Source organism: Triturus cristatus, chromosome 7, assembly GCF_964204655.1.
Source record: "Triturus cristatus chromosome 7, aTriCri1.1, whole genome shotgun sequence".
NCBI classification, from domain to species: Eukaryota; Metazoa; Chordata; class Amphibia; order Caudata; family Salamandridae; genus Triturus; species Triturus cristatus.
Window position 1 is genome coordinate 456,256,753 of NC_140590.1, and position 20,568 is coordinate 456,277,320.

Consider the following 20,568-nt stretch of genomic DNA (forward strand, 5'->3'; position numbering starts at 1 on the left):
GACGGGATGGATCGTACTTGCGCACTCGGACTTCATTTTTCCGATTCGTACGTAAAATCGTCCGGGGACGTATCGGACACTTTTTCCGACCCGAGGACGTGTGGGGGAATTTTCCCAATGCGATTCGTATGTATTTTTTCCCATGCGAATCGTACTTGCCAGTTTGTACGGTACTTGTACGGTTCGGACGGAAAAAAATCCGGATACGATTTGTACGGAGAAAATTTTTCCCGGATCGGAATCGGCCCCTAAGTGTTGAGAAGATTTGTTTGACCCTAAAAAAGAGCAAAAGTCTATACGGTTATTAAGTCTAAACTACTTAAAGATTATTTGCAAAAAACTTTTTCTCATGCCCAGGCTATTGTCAGTGCTTCTCTAGTTGTGGGCTGTGCTACAGTCAAATAAAAAAAGGCACATAACATGCTGTTAAAAAAAAAAAACACACAACTTTAGATCAAGAGTTCACCAATAATTAAAGTCCCGTCATATTTACATTTTCTGGCTACGTTACTTGAACAAGTGCGCTCTAATCACCTGACTTCTTATGTTAAATCACAAAGGGGCATATTATCAAGCACGGCGTTAAAATTATCGCCGCTTTGGCGGCAGAAAACTGCCGCTAAAGCGGTGATAATGGGCTTGATAATATGCCGCAGAGAATTCCAATAGAAGCCCATGTTCTGGTGTAAACCTGGTCTTCTATTGGAATTCACAAGGGCATATTATCAAGCCCATTATCGCCGCTTTAGCAGCAGTTTTCTGCCGCTAAAGGGTCGATAATTTTAACACCATTTCTTGATAATATGCCCCAAAATGCGCTTTACCCAATGCAGAAAGGGTCTCTTCTGGGTGTAGCACAGGAGGTGGGTGACCGCAGTTCTAAAATAATTGCACAGCTATACCATTCATGATGCTCCAGTGGCAGAAGCTTTGTGGAACCTTTCAGTGACTTTTGATAGCGTTGATCACCAGTGTTAATAGAATGCCTGGCTGGCATTGGTGATGGATGCACTGTGCTTTCTCGGCTCCAAAACTTTTTGTTCCATCGAAATACCTAGGTTAGGTCAGGTCGATATCTTACAGAAAGGAGCGTGCCGACATCTGGAGTGCCTCGGGGTCCTGTGTTGTCACCCCTGCTTTTTAACTTATATATGGCTCCCCTGGCCTACTCGTGCTTTTGGTTTAACCGTACTTATGTATGCTGATGATAGCCAGATCCAGTTTGTGTTTGATAGAGATCCCAGCATCAGATAAGAAAACCTACACAATTGTATGTCACGTGGTCCACAGTGCATCTCACAAAACCTTCTTAAATGGTAGGAAAATGTCAATGTTATCCACTTGTCAGCGAACATCTGTTTTGGACCACCCACTTTGGCCTTGTTCACTTGGGCAAAACCCATACCAACTCAGTATGTTAAGAACATGGGCGTGAAGTTTGACTCAGTATTGACAATGGAAAATCCCACTAAGTCAATGGTGACACGTGCTTTTAACAACTGTGGTTCTTGAAATGCATGATCAATACGTTTGCCTTACAGTAAAGAATACAGATGAGGAATACATTCATCTCTGCAAGGTTAGTCTACTGTAATGTTTCATACTTGGATGTTCCAGCAAAATCCATAAATACATTTTAATTGGTAGAAAATACAGTAGCCAGATTAATCTCAAACATTAAGAAATATGTGCCAATACACTTGCAAATTGCACTGGCTGCCAGTCAATCAAAGAAAAAGATTTAAGTCACTATGCCTGGTGCACAAATAGCTTCATGATCCTTGTCATAATTCTTTTTGCAAAATGCTTTCCTTTTATAAACCTAAACGCCATCTGAGATCTGAAAGCGCTTTCTTCCGTAATGTTCTGAAGTTTCACTGCGTTACGTTGGGCGGTTGAGCTTTTCCTCTGGCAGCTACTATGTTACCATGTCTGGGAGCATGGCTTTGAAACTCAGAGGAATTATCTTTGCTGAATTTCAGAAAACTGTTGACGACTTAGTTATATCCCGTCTCTTACCTTTTCATTGCCTGTAAGGAACTTTTCTTTTTGCTAGTTGCCTATTGCGGATTCTTTTGCGCTCAGTTCCCACTTTAAAAATATTTTGGAGCACGATTTTGCTCTTTCATTTGTAGGGGTGCATTCTAATCAGGGGTAGTTCGCGCCCGCATATAATCCTTTATTGTGTTAAGTATTTCAATGTAAACGTGAAGAAATGAACATTGCAATTATATGTGGGTAGACAAAGACCTTAACTTGTAGAATTTGTACATGTTGCTAATGAAATATTCACACAATTGATGTGCTTATGTAACGTGCTAACTTGACTGAGCTCAGTAATAATGTTCATTTTATGAAGTTATGTGCCATTTCTTATGTTGACCGAATTCTGTAGGCCTGAATTGTACTTTTCCCCTGGAAGCTCTCCGTTAGACTCCTTAGTGAATTTCATGTGCATGTGGAATTTGTTCTTTCTCACATTTCTGTTGCAGATGGAGAAATTAATCCTTGTTAGAATAATGTTTTTGTTTTAGGAGTTAGGCTTAGGGAGGAGAAGATACATTGAACAGGGATGCTGATAATAAGGGATCAATGTACTTTCTCCCCAGAAAGAGAGCCTGGGAATCAAGGTCATCTAGCCAAGGCCTGGGAGCATCGCTGCTGTGGGGAAAGTTACCTACAAAGAGGTGGGTGCTTGGATGGCGTGATGATGCAATGCATTTTGGGATATTACTTGAAAATTAATGCATTGAAGTAGGGACAGTGTCCGGGGGACTTTCTGCCTTGCTTTTAGAGTGGGAGCAACTTAGAACAAGCTCTGTAGCTTTACGCTACTTGACCCATTCAGCGTGAGTGCACTTCTTAGGAAGCCTTCACGTCCTGACACATTTACAGAACTTGACTTGGGATATGCTAAGTAGGGATGTCCCATTAATGGTTTTGTAGTGACAGACTAATGCATCTTACCCACGCACTTCCAATTAAAGGGAATCTAGATGTTGGCGCCATTATTTTCTGTATCCTGATTCTGGAACTGGTTATTCTGTGCATGTTGCGGCGTCTTGATTTCGCCGGTAGGTTTGGCTTTGTATTAGTTCCAATGTATTTCTACACCCTCATCTTGAGGTGCTTGTATGTCCAACTGTTCTTGGCTTTGTAATAAATTAACTAAACTTAATTGGGAGCCTGTGATTCTTCTGAGTCATGGTTCATTGGAACTGTAATGATTGATTGGATAACGATGTTCCTCCCTTCCACACGTTCATGCGGAGAAAAAGAGACATTGGCCTAGAGTTCAAGAGTAAGTCTAGAATGTGGAATCCAGCTCCTTCAAATAAATAAACATAATTAAATACATGTTTGCCTTGCAGCATTGCACTATTATGCTTCCTTGTTGATTGGTTCCTTGTTGCTGAAGCATGTAATATCTCCTGCATACCTGCTGCAGAAAAGATAGACCTCAACAACTCATCCTTTTAGCCAGCATGACCTCATCTCTCTCTTTCCGCTTACTGAAAGTGATTATAAACTTTACATTTCACACCGATTCTATGGAGCTGGTGGAGGCATGCCCCTATTTGGCAAGTATCAATATTAAGCTGACCACAATTCTTTCCCATGATGCATTGAGAGTATTAGTACAGGTTGGTTTTTAAACAGTGAGTTCGGAAAGCGGACACCCAACAACGTCATTCTGCATGGAAGCTTTAACCTTCTATCCACTGTTTCGTGTGAGCGTTTCGCAAAAGTTGAAGTGTCCCCTTTGCGAGTGCATGTGTGTGCGTGCGCACACACACACACACACATCCACGCACACACACACAAACACACACTAATAGAATATAATTCTACAAACTTTGTGCTAGCAAAGCAAATGCTCCAGCTTAACAGCCACACTCATGTTGAGGCCTAATTAAAACGTAGGGGCAGATTTACTAATTGTTCATGCAGCGCAGCAACCAAATGCACTGTACTGTGTTCTACTAGAGGGAAAGCATAGTGTAGAGCCATATTTATTAATATTGGCCTACTGCTGCTGTCATGCACCGTCTAGCAGAGGATTGGTACTGGAAGACCATCCTTCCAGTGCAAATTCCTATGTCGAAACACATTTCTGAAGGATCCTATGCATTGGGTGTGAGCTTTCCACTCCAATACACATGCAATGCGTGTTTGTTTAGGGATAGAACATTTCACCTTGGTAATGTCTGCTACAAGGAAGCAATCTTGGGAGATCCACTTTGCATCAAAATCTATGGGTGTTTGCGGTGATCTGTCCAAGTAATGGCAAAGTTGCAAACCTCTAGACACAAAGTGATGCAAAGCAGCACAAAGTGCTTTTTGTACTGAAAAAAACACACCTTTCAAACACAAAATACCATTTGACTTAACTGTTCAAATAAATGCCAAAATGTCACTTTATTTAGTGTCAGTTTGAGAATTCCTAAAGCCTTAGTAAATATGTGCCTTGGTGTTAAGTGAAGGCACTCAAACATAAGTCAAGAAACATGAAGTGCTGAACATGTTAATCACATGTGAAAGCCCATGTCATACATTAACATCATCACAAACACGGAGGCCTCGCAGCATACCACACTTACTGTGGTGTTCTAGAACAGTTTCACTCGTTGTCTGTGACACGGGTACGTGTCTTAACTGCAATAACCTCAATGAGGCCATATTCCTAATAAGTGGAGAACTTAAAACATTGAAAAGAAAACATGAAATTTTACGTAAACTAAAAACAAATGTTAAAACACCATTTTAAAACTTGGAGAAACAATAAAGAAAACCTAAAAGGGTAAAAAAAAAAAGAAAAAGTAAAATAGCCAACCCCATTACAGATCCTTTGCTTTCTAATGACTGAAGTAAAAGATGGCTTCATACAACGATTTGTAACCCCTGGAATATATTTATAATATAACCTCAGATTTCTTGATGTGACTTGCTGTATGTCTACCTCAATACATTTTGATCCAAAACACACCGTTTCCCCTACGATTGTGCATCGTGTAAGACCATAATCAGTTACTACAGAAAAAAAAGTGTTGTTTTTTCAAGTATGATGACTTTGCAAGGTTAGTGGCTAATAATTTAGGAAACTGTGGGTAATCATGTACAATTCTTAGGCTGTTTTCAACCTGAAAATATACGCAGCAGATTCACACCTTTCAATGACAGAACTAGAAAGGTAGAGGAAATACACATACGTTGCTCCAAGAGGGAAAAAGTTACATGTAATGCGTTTCGGCTTATTTCACTATCATGTATTCTTTTAGAATTATGCGCCTGATGGAAATTCTGCATAAGTGCATTGTTTAATAATGGATAGTAGCTGATTTTTTTCCCTGTGGTAGACATCCAGGAGTAGCTATGGGATTTTTATATAGTTTTGCCTAACAAGGGCTTCTCAAGGAGGGAGTTTGCAAATTCGCCCCTTTTGATGAGAAATTTACTTTCTCTAACAGCTATTCCCTTTTTGATTCGAAGTGCACTTTTAGAAGAAGACAAAACTCCAGTGAAAGTTCAAAGATAAAACCACGGCTTAACCGAATTCCTATTTCAGACTGCATTTGATCATCTTTTATGTGTGTGTGGCTTTGATTTCTAATCCCTGAATGTACCTATGTTCTGCACATGAGCAAACCTGTTGCAAAGTGAACGCAGTGCCCGCGTGCTATTCCATTACATTATGCCATGTGCTTTTACTGCAGCTTTAACAATGGAAACTCTTGGGATTGGCTTAAATTACCCATTCCTTCCCTTTGCTCACAATAATTGCCACTAATTGGATGCAACCACTTTTAAATAGGGGAGGCGTGCTATGCAGGTATCGCCTTGCAATTCACATTATCATTCCAGGCAAAGCATCCTGAATCTTGTACCTTCTTGTTGGGCAATGCTTGTCCGATAGACACGGCGGTGGTCTCATGGAAGCCAGCTTTGGTGAAACCCAGGGTCAGGACAGAGACCGGTCTCAACCTAAAATGGTACATCTCACCCCTGATAGTTCACCTAGGAGACTAACATCCCTTTCACAAGGTGTTCGCTTTGTTGTTGTGCTTTTATCCACTTCAAGGCGACTCAAAAGGCTGCGCGTTCCACCTCACCGAGGCCCGTAAGTACATACAAGTGTATTTATAATGCTGCAATGAAAGGATTTGAGTTTCAAAATGTTCTTTGCTGTCACATGTGGAACAGAATCGCATGCCTGTTAATGCTATTCATCATATCTCGTGCGGGTGCGCGCGCCAATGCTTGGAAGCCGCTTCCTGGTCTGCACAGTTGGCATCCTTCTGCCACTGCCTTTACAAAATTCCTCTGCGGTGACACCGAGGTTCTAGGACATGGAGGGGGAGTAGGAGGGGTGGGGGCTATAGCACATCAATTGTGGCTGTAATGTATTGTCCTTGCTTCCGATTCGGCTCGTATGGAGGGGCCGTGAGCCATGGCAACGTAGATGTTATTATAGTGGACACCTGGGAGCACAGGGACAGCTGTTGCTTTACTAGAGTAAGTATGACTTTGCAAAAATTCCCAGTAAAAAGTGCATGTAATGCAGCTACTGGCGTGAGCACGAAGGTAAAAATCACAGCATCTCGGAGATGGGCTTGGGGGCTCAGGCTCTCTCCGATTCCATCTTACATATCGGCGCTTTTGACCAGCGGCGTCACTATGGGGGTGCGGACCGCACCAGGTGACACCCTCACATGGGATGACACCAACAGGGCCGGTGTGCGCAGAGCAACCTAACCTTTTAGGAGGAGGAGGTGCCTGTGCGCAGTGCGCACTGTCTCCTCTCCTTTCTTTTATTTGCTTCCCTGTGAAATGGATCCAAAAAAGAAAATTACTTTTGCTGGTAATCAATGTCTATTTTTCTGACATTTAATTCCAAAGTGCAGCATCAGGAATAAAAGTTTAAAAATATGAAAAATAAATAACTAAATAAAGTAAGACAGAGTGGTAGCAAACTGGCCAGATTGATTTTATTCACACCCAAACATATTAGTGCCACTTTTACAGAGTTTGCCAGTGAAGCGCTATTTTTGTTGTCTTGGCTTTGTTTTCCCTGGGCTTGGAAACTAGTGCACCAATCCTGGAGGTACTGCAATGTGAGGATTGAAAAACAAAATTTGTACTGCTGCTCTGTATCTAGGGATGTTGTCTTTTTTTACCATACTGCTTACGTTTTGTAAGGATCTAAGCAATGGCCATTGAAATGGGTCCATTCAGGGCCCTGTTGTCATGTCCTTAACTTTTCAGGCAAAAGCACTCACTGATTTCTGAACAGTGAGTGTAAAAGCGTTAAGGTAACCATGTTGTTCCTGCTTACATTTAACATGGTTTGCAAAATTTTGCATTCTCTATGATTGTTTGCTTTTTCCAGGATGCTGTCCCTTTTTTTTGTAGGCATCATATTGCTCTTGCCCAGTGCGTAATTTAAATTGAGCCGCATCCTGGTGTTTATAGCTGGCAACAATTGGGTTGTAGTTGAAGGCAGTCTGAGTTTTTCTCAGTGGGGCAGTATGGTGTTCAGTGGGAGAGAGGATGTGGCACTATGGCCAGAGCTGCTGAATTTGGAACTGGGGAACCAGGTTCAGCCTTAATAACCAGTCCGCCAGACCACTATCCTGAGAGAGCACTATCTCATGCTAGACCTTAGAAGGCTTCGCAAGACATTAGAATCCCCGGTGTCATAGCACCAGCAGGTGGACCCTAGCATGACAAGTGTAGGTTAACCTTCAAGGCTTGTCTACCACTATTCATACTGAAGTTCACCTCCAGTCTTGCAGGCAGGCCTAAGAAGCAGTACACCCTAGAACAATGACCCTGTCACTGAGATCACAGGACCCTTGAGAAGGGCCAGCTCTAGGGCTGTGCAACCGGTGTAACCGCACCAGGTGCTCACTTTAGGTGGAGGCATCATTTTTGCAAGTATATTATGGTTTTAAAAGCGCTTGCTGCCTCCTTCCTGGCCTCCAGTAATTTTCAGTAACAATAAAAATGTCATGATGACTCTGGTGATTAATGTTCTTCCTAGAGAGAGATCGGAATTTTGTCTAATGGAAGATTTGACTCATGGAAAGGTAGCTCAGAGGGTTAATGTACCTGCTGCAAAGAACATGTACCATGCAGATCACAAAGTGCACATAATGTAAATAGGCCAGTGGGCTACTGCTTTTTTAAGAGAGATTCTTTTGTTACTTGCAGTTTATAAGTTAAAATCCTAACATAGAACAGTGAGCTATTAACTGTCATCTACTCCGCAGCAACACAAGTCACATTTTTTATTAACTTTTGATACGTTTGAGCTACAAACAATTTATTAGTTTAAATGGTCAGATCATGCTACAGATCTTGCATTGTGAGGCAAATATGGCAGAGCCATTATTATTTAGAAAACATTTGCAAACTAGGATTTTTAGCCATTCATGTTTGAACTGCTGTTTTGGAAAAGGGAGAAGTGCTGATGACAGAAACTCCATGCCTCGGAGACAAATGGCTTGTGCTTCCACATTTTATTGTATTTGGGGACATTCTGTGATTAGAAGCATATCCCACTTTGTGAACACATTTTACTGTCAATAACTCATTATAACCTTAAATAATCATGTGTATCCATTGGTTAATAAAACTGGGCAGTGAAACCAAACAAATACAAAAAATTGGGATGTTTGCGCATTCTGGCCACACCTCTGGCTCTGCCCACTGATCCAATCCTTGGGTTATTCCCGCCCTCTGATTCTCCTGCCACAGTTGCCTACTTTTTTCCCCCCCACTTCGACCACTGATATATCATGTTGCTGTATAGTGGGAACACCACACCAGTAAAAAGTACCATACCTATGATATAAATTACAATAAACTGTTGACTAGCAGGTAGCCCACTGTACAACCTGATTAATGAGTCATTATCACACAGTTGTTAACAGGCACATTTTGTAAATATAGGACCTACATTTACAAATGTTACTAAGGATTCTGTATGGTCCCGTTATTTGCCAACTGTGTCAACTGGTGGACTCGGGGCAGAGGAGGTCCATGCGGTAAGTCGTGAGGGGGTGAGACCATGAGTTACCCGCACCGGGTGACACCAACCCTAGTGACGCCACTGCTTTTGACAGTAATTTCACGAAGGTGTAATTTGTGTCAAATAGGAGACTGGCATTATAGTAATGTCAAACATATCCTCTGAGCAGTTGCACACCTATAGGGCTCACTAATTGAATACCTCAGCACTCGGAAATCGCCTAGAATGCCACCAGCGAGGTATTGTATTCCACTTAATTATTGCAGTCGTCCAGGATCGAACACAGATGTATTTCAACTTGTAGTAAAACAGCTTCCAAGGACAGATTTCTCTTCCTCGTTACAATCCTGAACAGGTGCCCCCCCCCCCGACTAGGGGAGGGGCGCCCTTAGATGCCCCGCGGGGCTGTGCCTCCTCCGTGGATCAGAGAAGGAGGTGGGGTTGGCTGGAATGAAGGGCTGGCGGTGTGGAAAAACGAAACTTATCAGAAACGAAACTTAGCAGAGGTATTTAAGGCTGTGCTCCAGGGGTCTCGTTCTCTTTGTCTCCTCGGACCTCAGCCTGGCTACAGGAGCGGCGTCGACCACCCACCCAGCCGGCAGAAGGCCAAGGCTTCATGAGGCGGAGTTCAAATGTACGGCCAAGTTCTTGTGTACGGCCGAGTTAAAAGTTAAAGTGTAAGTTCGAAATGTACGGCCAAGTTGTTCTAGTGTAGGTCCGAGATAAATGGTAAAGTGTAATGTCGTACCTAATTTCCTTACTGCCGTTGACATGTTGATGCAGATAAAGTGTGAGACTGTGAATAGTTCTTATATATAGAAGAAGGATACTTTTATTTGGCAATGGACTATGATGATTCACTTGGATTGATGTGAATAAAAGGCAAGAGAGTTCTTGGGCATAGCTGGTGGTAAGGGGAAGGCATTTGGGGAGGAGGGACTTTCCCGTTTTGCGCATACTATTCCTTTATAAGGCTGAATGGGAAACAGGCAACTGTGTTGCACTATAAATGTTACAAATGTATTTCGGCCCTCCCCTATTCATGATCACGTAAATACCTGGGAGCATGTTTACTAAAATTTCACGTGAGGCAGTGCAGCAAGAGAAGTTGCAGCTCTGCGCTGCGTGAAAAGGTGAGAGCAGAACATATTCTCAAAGATATGGCGCAGTTCTGCTCTCTCCTGGCGCTGGTGCGCATGTGATTGTGTAGTGCCAACGTAGGTACCCTTGCACCATTGCACAAGGGGCTGTTTCTCAATTGTGATCAGCATACTTGGGACCCTTTCCTTAAAAAAACTATGCTTTAAGGTAATTTCTTCTTTGCAAGGAAAAAAACGAGGAGAAACAAAAATACTTCTCATTAAGCCTTCCACAGAGAGGTGGGGAATTTTAGATTAAATCACAGTCTACAACTTTCTGTAGAAAGGATTTGCATCAAAACCCATGGGTGGTTGCATGAGAATGCCCATGCACCACCAATGGAAAGTAAGACAGGCCAAGTGCTTTGCACTGAACTGCGTTACTACTGTTTGCAAATCAATGCGTCATGATTTGCATTTGTATGTAAATACCAAAGTGGATTTTGGGTCAGGTGTTAAAAAAGTAGTGCTAATCGGACGCATTTTTTTTGTACATCTGAATCATGGGGCCCGATTCACAGAATTAACATAAGACTAAATCCTAAACTTACTACTTTGTGGTATTCACAGAATGCACTTACTACTTTTGGTATTCACAGACTGCACTTACTACTTTTGGTATTCACAGAATGGATTTACGACTACTAACTTTACGTCAGCACTCGGGCTGGAAATTCCGGCCCGGAAATTCCGGCCCGGAGGCGGAGCTTCCGGCCCGGAGGCGGGGCTTCTGGGCCGGAGGCGCAGTTTCCGGCCCGAAGGCGGAGCTTCCATCCCGGAGGTGGAGATTTCGGCCATGGCTAAATCTCCGCCACTGGCCGGAATCCCCACCTCCGGGCCGGAAGCTCCGCCTCTGGCCCTGAAGCCCCGCCTCCGGGCCGGAAACTCCGCCTCCGGCCCGGAATTTCCGGCCCGAGTGCGGACGTAAAGTTAGTAGTCGTAAATCCATTCTGTGAATACCAAAAGTAGTAAGTGCAGTCTGTGAATACCAAAAGTAGTAAGTGCGTTCTGTGAATACCACAAAGTAGTAAGTTTAGGATTTAGTCTTAAGTTAATTCTGTGAATCGGGCCCATGTTTTTTTGCGTCTTTTGCTCTCAGTCAGACTGTGCTGAATGCTACATGCTGACATCTAGCTAAGGTAAGTTTCATTTATTCATTTATTTGCTTTACATGTTTTATTTGTGTAAAATCTGTTTTTGGATAGGTTCTAAGTTTGGGGTCCTTGATTGCTTATATCGGGAAGGTATTTTAATTTACTTATTCTTTGTTAATCAGGATGAGCCTAGACATGCAAGATGATATCCTGGAGGGACTGCATTCCATTGGAGTGTCTACTGTGAATAAGTGTGCTCACACCTAGCTAATCAGTAGTGCAGCAGGTGCAGTGGCATCATAGCAAAGCGGCGTGAAGGGACAGCTGCAGCAAAATGATAACTGTGTCTTTTACTGCCAAGTTAGGGGATAGGATCATATTTTCCCTCTTGTATTATGGCCTATAGCACCCTTACAATACCACTAAATGCATAGGACTCTTCTATGTTGTTCTGGCATCCGCTCTAGGTCCTCTTTTAACACTTTTTTTCAGTCTGTGTCATGTGTGGTGAAGGCCCTGCCATGCCTTTCGGGAAAGATTTACCAATGCTTTTTATTACATCATACTACGATAATATTATGAATGATTAAGTCTCTGCGTTGAAAGTTGTGAAGATGGCAGATGGCAGTGGATATTCTAGGATGGGAACACCCTGGAAAGTCTTAGAACATCCACAAATGAGTGAACTCCTAGATATTCACGAGCTTCTCCTTGATTCATTCCTACCCTGGAAACTGTTATTTCTCTGTCAAGGGCCGGGGTAAATTTAGTTGCTCAAAGTGGATGGGGATAAGTAGTTTCTTTTTTTTATTATCAAACATTTCCAAGTGTCATCCTCAGCACAGAAATCCTTACCTCTTTAAAGTAAGTTTGTGCTTGCTGAATCGTATAATGCTTGCCTTCATTGCTAACTTGCACATATAAACAAGCATTAGCATAGCCAATAGGTCTCGCCTTTGGGACCTTATAAGTGTTTAGCTATGCAGCACATTATCCCCAATCACATGTTTATATACTCCAACACATAGTACACTGGGACCTGTAGGGCCAATCTTATGAGAAGAAAAGTGAATAGACCAGGACTACTTTTGTTGGTTACAAATAACAGAACTGGAAGAAGTACATTCTTCTGCATGGGTCAACTTTAAAATCTAAGCAGTTTTGTAAAACTGTGAACAACCACAAACATTAATTGCCCTGTTGGTGCTATGAGGGGCAAAGATGTTTGAAGGGTGGTTAAATAGCATTGTAGTGTAAGTAGATATAGGTTCTCATGATAATCCAGGCTGTTATTTTCCTACAGAAGGTAGCATTCTAAGCCCTAGCTGGTTTGCAGCTGAGCCCATACATGCAGCACAGTATTGCGCTTCCCTGGAGAACGTAACATGCACAGCCTCAAAAGAGAGCGTGTGTCAATCTAATGAACTCATATGGCACTAGTGCGTGTGTGTTTGTGTAGAAATATTTAGCATTTCCGGTGGTGGGATCGTGGGACAGATTGCAGGGCTGCTCTTTTCAGTGAAGGAGGAAGTCTCCATCATGGGGAGCCAGTAGCCAGTGACTTATTAATGGTTGTATTTTCCTTCTCGGATATCAGCATTGGCTCATCATGAGGGATGTATATACCACACATATATACATTTTTAGAACTCACTAAAAGTAAAGAGGCGACTGACTTCTCAGTGATGGGCCCAACCTTCCCCAGCGCATTAACTATGGCTCTGTTTATTTAGGACAAACCAAAGAACCCGCCTTTTTAGGCAGCCAAGTCTTGACATGGGGAGCTTCCTAGCATTGTAGCCCAGCGATCACAGGCCCAGCAGACAAGTAGTAAATGCCCAAACAAAAGATCCTTAATGCCTTAACTAAATGAAGCACCCTTACTTCCACCAACAGACTGCAAAAGCCTTGCACACCAAAACTAGGCACTGTTATAACTGAGTTAGTTATTTAGTGAGAGAGTCAGTTAGTGAGCGAGTGAGTTAGTTAGTTAGTGAGAGAGTTAGTTAGTTAGTTATTGTGAGTGAGAGTTTGTTAGTTTTTTAGTTTGTGAGAGTGAGATAGTTATTTACTTAGTTAGAGTGAGAGTTAGTTAGTTTGTGAGAGTGAGCGAGTTAGTTAGTGAGAGTGAGAGAGTTGTTACTTAGATTGAGAGTGAGAGAGTTAGTTAGTGATTGTGTGAGAGAGTTAGTTAGTTAGTGAGAAAGTAAATGAGTGAGCCAGTTAGTTAGTGAGTGGGATGGAGTGAGAGAGGTCGTTAGTTAGTTAGTGAGAGTGAGAGAGTCAGTGAGGTAGTGAGAGAGAGTTTGTTAGTGTTTGAGAGAGAGTCAGTTAGTTAGTGAGAGTGAGAGAGTTAGTTAGTTTGTGAAAGTGAGTAAGAAAGTTAGTTAGTTATTTATTTAGAGTGAGAGAGTTAGTGAGTTAGAATGCGAGAGTTAGTTAGTGAGATCGAGAGAGTTACAGAGTCAGTGAGAGTGATAGAGTCAGTGAGTGTGTTGGTGAGATAGTGTGAGTTATTTAATAAGTAAGTGAGAGTGAGAAAGATAGTCAGTTATTTAGTGAGAATGAGAGAGTCAGTGAGTTAATTAGTGAGTGAGAGAGTTAGTGATTTATTGAGTGACAGTGAGAGAGTTAGTTAGTCAGTTAGTTTATAGGATGAGAATGAAAATTGTTATCCTGTGAAATGTTTTAAGCCAAGAGTCTAGGAAGCCCAGAGAGAGTGAGTGGATTTATGAATGCTTGAAGGGGCCACTGTGGAGAGATTTGGAACTGTGTGATGAGATCTCTTTCTCCTTCCTCTTTTTGGAACAGTGACCCCCATATTTTCCATTTATTTGCATATGTCATCCCATAGTCAAAGTACAAATTAAAACTACAAATTATAATGTGCTGTATAGGTTAAAATGGTAGGACTGGCTGAAGGAATCATACATGACATCAGACACTTTGCGTCAGCAACGGACAGGCATTGGGAGTGCATGTGTCAAATGATTACCCCCAGCGTCGACAAGGAAAGAATATTATCGAGCAGCACTGAAGGCCACATTTTAGGCTGGGCTCTATCTCATACCCCGATAATGAGACGCTGAGATCGTATTGAGCTCTGTGGCCTTGCTTGAGAGAACAGCTGATCCAACAGAGGTTACGTGGTTAGCCCAACTCCAATTATGCTGATCATATGAAAGCCCTGTTGAAGGTAAAGCGCGGCGCCTGTGTTGATAATATGAAAGTGGGCGCATTGTGGCACCCATATTGATAATATCAAAACAGGCGCTGTGCTGCAGCATAAAGCATGGTGCTCGAGTTGATAATATGCTAGAGGGTGCTGTGTAGTGCCCCCTGTCGATAGTATGAAAACGGGTGCCACGCCATTGTTGAAACTAAAGAGCGGTGTTTCCGATGCTTTCAAAACAAGAGGGAGAAAGAGGATAGGCTTGCCTACCTTTTAATTAACAGGCAGACCAAGCCAGGATGCATGATGCCTTGTCAATCAACTAAGGCGCTAGCGGGTGCTGTGAGGCAGAGTCGGCTGCCCTGGAGTAGAGCGGGGAGGGGCTTCCCAGTGTGTTTTAAGGACTCCTCCTCAAGCTGTGGCGAGGGATCAGTCACACCACCCTGCTTACACCGAACAAAAGTAAGGCGCTGCAAGAAAAAAAAGACATATATTTTGATGGCAAATTAATACATTTCATGAGAGGTGCAAGTCGGGTGAGCAGCACATTTTAAAAAGAACATGTGGCTACCATTAGCGTTGTGACGTGATGGGAGAAAACAAAATACGTTTCAAAAACAGAGTTGGGCGAGCTGCGCACAACAAGAGAAAAGTTGTGTGGCCATCATTGCTGAAGTCCAAGCATGGGGTGCTGCATTGCAGAATTGTATTTTAGCAACGTCAAAGAAGTGCAACGACAAAGCGACAGCAAGAAAAGCAGTTGAGAAGGGATTGTGAGGGCAACCAGGCAAGTGCAAACAGCTGTTTTCAAGCACTCGTGCTTGTGCTGGCATCCACCTTGTGGGAGCGAGCAGCGGCGGCACGAGAGCCATCTGTTTTCAATTAGCGTGTGCACCGCTGCTCGCTCCTGCAAGGTGGATGCCGGCACAAGCACGGGTGCTTGAAAAGAGCTGACCAATTTCTAAAGGTTATCTCCTAGATCAGCGCATGTGCGCTGCTTAGGCGATACTTAAAAACAACCAGTTCCATTCGTAATATATGTCCTTAAATAGGAATGTGGATTAGGGTAGGTCAGGACAGATCCAGAGAACACAGACAACAGCAGCTTGGAATCCATAGTAACCATAAAATGGTAGAAATAGGTGGAAATGGTGTCATCCAAGAGAGATTGGCCATTGCTTTTTTCCTCAGTTTGTGAGTTTTGTTGATCTTTGGCATCAAAACCTAGTGAGCCTAGAGTGATATGACATTACAAAACAATGAGTTACATACCCACTGAGTAAAATTCATAGGGCCCAATTTAGAAACTGCATTTGTAGTATGAAAAGTAGTACTACAATAGTACTACTCTTAACCTGCCAAACACAGTTCACAAAATTGGAGCCGAAGACATCTGCCACCCTCCTTACTATCTATTCTGTGCACACACATTTGCACTTCTACACACATAGGTATATGTTTTTGTAGTTAATGTGGGAGGGATAAAGGATTGTCACTGGAAAATGCAGAATACTTACTCTAATTGGAGATTTTAAGTCAAGTAAAGGAGGTGTTTTGAGAGACAAGCTAACACAAAATACACACACACACACACACACACACACTCACACAAAAGAGTAACGCCAATCAGGGGCATAGCTTAGTTAGTGACGTTCTGGAGGGCGGGGAGGGTGAATCTTACATTTTCCATATCAAAAAGTAGTTGGCTGCAGGGTTAATGTGTGAGGAGACCAAGGTTCGGGATGGACTGTTTCTATGAGGAGCAGGGCCAGTACTTATTTGCATTGTGCAGGCCTTCGGGGATCATTTAGTGTTTGATGGACATGTACTATGTTGCAATGGTACCCTGTCCGCCAAACTCAAGGTCCGCCTTCCCAGTTTTCAATAGTGTGAACAGCAAGTTTTATGTCAATGCAGCAACTTTACTCAGTCAGAGTAAAACTTCCTCTTACGGAGTAGGTGGAATTGGAAGTAAACCTTCCAATCAACATATCTAGAGTAGACAGCTTTTTTTCACAGTCCATCACTGACAGGTATATCCTGGATGTGAGAGACAGTAAGGAAAATAACATGACCCCACAACCTGTGAGAAAAATGATATGGTGGTCTATTCGTTATTTTGGTTAAAAAAAGAAAACCTCTAACTATGATTTTGATTTTGATAAATAAAAATCTTTGGAAAAGATTGACTGCCAGCTGTCCATTAAACATGTGACAGTGGTTTCTGCCAGTGCACAGTGCCAGTGCACAGGGATGTCTGCAGGGCTGGCGGACATTTCTAAATGTGGCAGGCAGAGTAAAGACAGTAAAGTTCTCCACCACCTGCCTGCCTTTACTCCACCTGTTAAATCCTAAATTTGGTCATCTGTCACAGAAGGCAAAACACAATGGTATGAAATGCTACCACAAGGGATTTCCAATGGTTAGACTATTTGTAAGTATTTGTCCCATCACATTCTGGGTGTTTGAGTGCCAGTAGTAGGCCTGGAAAGCTGAGTCTGGTGCAGATTTCCAAACCTACTACTTCCAATATTTGAGAATTCCCAAAGAAGTAAATTTGCATCCATACAAGAATATTTATATGGATGCAATTTACAACTTTTTTGGTAAATCCATCAAAAAGGGGTATATATACAAAGAAGTAGCTCAGCGCAGCACCTCAAGCACAGAGACCAGAACTGCATCATATGTTCAAAGAAATGGTACAAACCTTCTCTCCATGCATTGATACATTTTGGGCTGCCTAGCGCCAACGCAAGTACTCGTGTGCCATAGTGCAAGGGTGTCTGAGTTATGGTCCGGATTGTTTTTATGCAGGGAGTAGTACTTTCCTGCATAAAAGTTATCCTTGAAGGCTTTTTCCTCTTTGTAATTCTGCTGCAGAATGCAGAAATGCAGGAAACACAAAGAGGAAATATAGATAGATTTCCTTGTTATACCAGCCTCATGCAGGTGCACCTTTTTGGTACAAACCCATGTCTGCAAAGTTTTGTAACTATGTTTTTGCATTCAAATCCATGTGTGGATGCATGGAACAACCATGCACCACCCATTAAATGCCTACCTGATGTAAAGTAACACAAGGCAGTGCAATGTGCTGTGTTGCATTACTTTGTCTTAAAAGCAATGCAAATCAACATTTGCATTGCTTTGTAAATACTAAAAAGTATTTTGCGTTCAGTCTTCATCAAAAAAAGTGACCCAAACTCGAAGCAAAATTGTAAGAAATTGGGTTACTGGTTGAGGAAGGTGAAACACTTCTAAAGCAGGAACCATAATCCTTGTCAGGGTGAAGTCACAAGCAAATCCTAAACTAACCTGTCCTCAGTCCTCGGGTAGCTTGGCACAGAGTAGTCAAGCTTAACTCAGCCGCAATACGTGAATTATTTTTGTGACACTTCAAACAGTAACACAGTGAAAACACACTACAAAAAGATCCCACACCAGTTTAGAAAAATTATAATTTAGAGTAATTGTTAAGAAATAAAACAATTCCAGAAACAACAAAAATCCTGTCAGTAGAAGCGGAGATTTGAAGGGTTAAAGGTGTTAGGCCTGGCATCTTTTGGCATGTTTCCCTTGTCTTTTTGCTTTTTGACCTCCTGTTTTGATGGTATGCTGGGCTTAGTGTTTGCAGGTTTAGTGTCTCTGTGCACTTTTTCACTGCTATTCAGTGTGAAAGTACAAGTGCTCCTACTGTAAATTGTTTTATGATTGGTTTTCCATGATGGTATATTGATTTACTAGTAAGTCCCTAGTACAGTGCACTGCGTGTGGCCAGGACATGTTAATCAAATGCTACTAGTGAGCCTGTAACACTGGTTGTACCACCCACCTAGTAGCCTTTCAAAGGTGTCTCAGACTTTCCACTGCAGTGTTTGTGCACAGTTGTTACTGACATGTCAACCTGGCAACTGCACCCACTTGCCAGGGCTAACCTCCCCTCATACTACATGTAACGCACCCCTTAGGTAGGCCCAAGATAGCCCTGTGGGCGGGGTACAGTGTATGTGAAAGGTAGGACATGTAGAAGTGTGTTTTACATGTCCTGATAGTGAAATACTATGCATTTCACGTTTAGCTAGTGAAAGGCTGTCTGTCTCATAGGTTAACAGGGAAGCTGCCTTGTAACATCTTACAAGTGTAACTTTCCATCGGGACAAGATGAAGAAATGGAGTTTAGGCTCTCTGAACTCAGAATTTGATAACAGATCAAGATAAAGGTAGTTTTTAAATTGTGTGTTTGAAAATGCCACTTTTAGAAAGTGGGAATTTTCTTACTTAACCATCCTGTGAGCCTCTGCCTGTATGTGTATTTACCATCTGGTTTTGAAGGACAGGAGCTGGGGCGGTGTATTCACTTTAGACAGTCACAAGGGGGGTTGAGGTGTTTCCTCCCTTTCCTGGGTGGCTAATAGCCAGGCTGAATAGACCTTTCCTACATCTAGAGTGGCAGGAGGAGTTTTCTCTAGCACCTGAATAGGCTGTGTCTGCTCTGCAAAATGCTATCGCTATCTCCTGTTGTGAAGCTAGACCAGGGAGGACAAAACTGGTTTTCACTGAGCTTAGGGACTTTCTGCCTAAACCGTCAAAGGGAAAAGTAGTATAAATATTGGGGCGCTGACCCCAGAACTTTAGAACTCTTTTGGATTAAGGAACCTGACAAGAAGAAGATCTGGGGAAACTGTTAGGAAGACCTACCACTTCGCTGTGTGCTTTGCTGTGTAGGCCCGCAGTGGCTGCTTCTGTCTTGGTTAGTGAAAGGACTGAACTGAACTGTCTGCAACTTATTTTCTGAGTTTCTCCAAGGGCTGGAGGTAGAGCTTGCCCCTGTTCAAGAAGTCTCAGGAACAAAAAGACTTTAAGATCATCTGCGTCCAACACTGGGAACTGTGTGTTTTGTGCTGCAACAGAAGAAAATGCAGTCGACACCGACCGACAATAACATCGCTGCCGGCACCATGACCTGTTGGTACCACAGAGAGCATCGCCCCGCTTTGCAACCCTGGTTTCACCGACGATGTCCGGAGCTGCCACCAGGCTGCGTCTTGCACTGTGTCCAGAGGGAAACACACTCCACACCGCCTCACTTCACATCGCCGCCCTGGTATCCCCTAAGATACTGCTCCACGCTGACATTGACACCACTGCATGCACTCTGTCCTGGGGGCACTGCTTGTAAGTTACACGACGCACCGCCCTGTAGCACACCACAGTCTTGGTCCACCGTCAACGGCGCCATCTATGATGACAGTCCTTCAGCAACGATGACGCCTCTGCTTGCAAGTGACCTGCCAGCACCGCGATGACCCGAGGACACCGCACACCACACTGCTCCATTTCACACCACAGACCGACACCTGCTGACGTCGGTACTCCTGACTTCAACCTCACAGAGTTTGATCTGGAACGTGTGTGATTACAAGGACCCAATGACTCCTACACCGATCTCACAGACCGACGCCTGCCAACGCCGCCTTTTTGGAGCTAAATTGCCAGGTCCTCAATGCCCTGTATTTCCAAGGTACTGTCTTCCGAAGTCTGTAGCTGGCCCATGATGCCGCGGTCTGCCTGAACTGTTGGATTTGTTTGTTCACGACGCCGTGATAGCCCCAGACGGAGATACTGACTTCAAGGAATTGTGTTTTAAGTCTATACGTGCAATATTCGTATTTTTATTACAGTATGTTGGATTTTTATCGTTTTGGTCTATTTTTGTCTTTTTACACAGATATAGCGCTAGGAGGCCTCAGGGTAGCCATCGCGCTTTATAAATGTCATTTCATTCATTCATAAATAATGCTTATTTTTTCTAAAACTCGTGTGGTGTCTATTTGTAGTGTTTTCACTGTATTACTGTGTGTTATGTGCAAAGGATTTACACATTGCGATAAACCTGACTGCTGGTGCCAAGCTACTAAGGGATTAAGCAGGGGTTCTTTTCAAAGTGCAATCCCCCTTACCCTGACTTGGATAGGGTACAAACCTGCCAACCAGAGACCCCCGTTTCTAGCATTGGTTGTCAGCGGTGGAGATAGGACTTGTGTTTGCAGGTGACCTACAGTAATTGGTGTGCACTACTACTTACCACATACTGTTGTCTTTCTGGGTCTATTTTTGATCTTTCCATTT

The 20,568-nt window shown here is 42.9% G+C and overlaps 1 protein-coding gene across 3 annotated transcripts in view; it reads left to right on the forward strand.

Annotated features, from left to right (window-relative positions):
* The first annotated feature begins 6,026 nt into the window (after positions 1-6,026).
* LOC146809913 (uncharacterized) overlaps positions 6,027-20,568 on the forward strand; it is a 177,243-nt gene continuing 162,701 nt past the window's right edge. The window contains exon 1 of one of the 3 annotated variants that reach the window (XM_085614399.1): positions 6,027-6,118. The gene's annotated coding sequence lies outside the window, so the exon portion shown is untranslated. The remainder of the gene's footprint in view (positions 6,119-20,568) is intronic. The other 2 variants (XM_085614400.1, XM_085614398.1) reach the window with 2 other exon arrangements.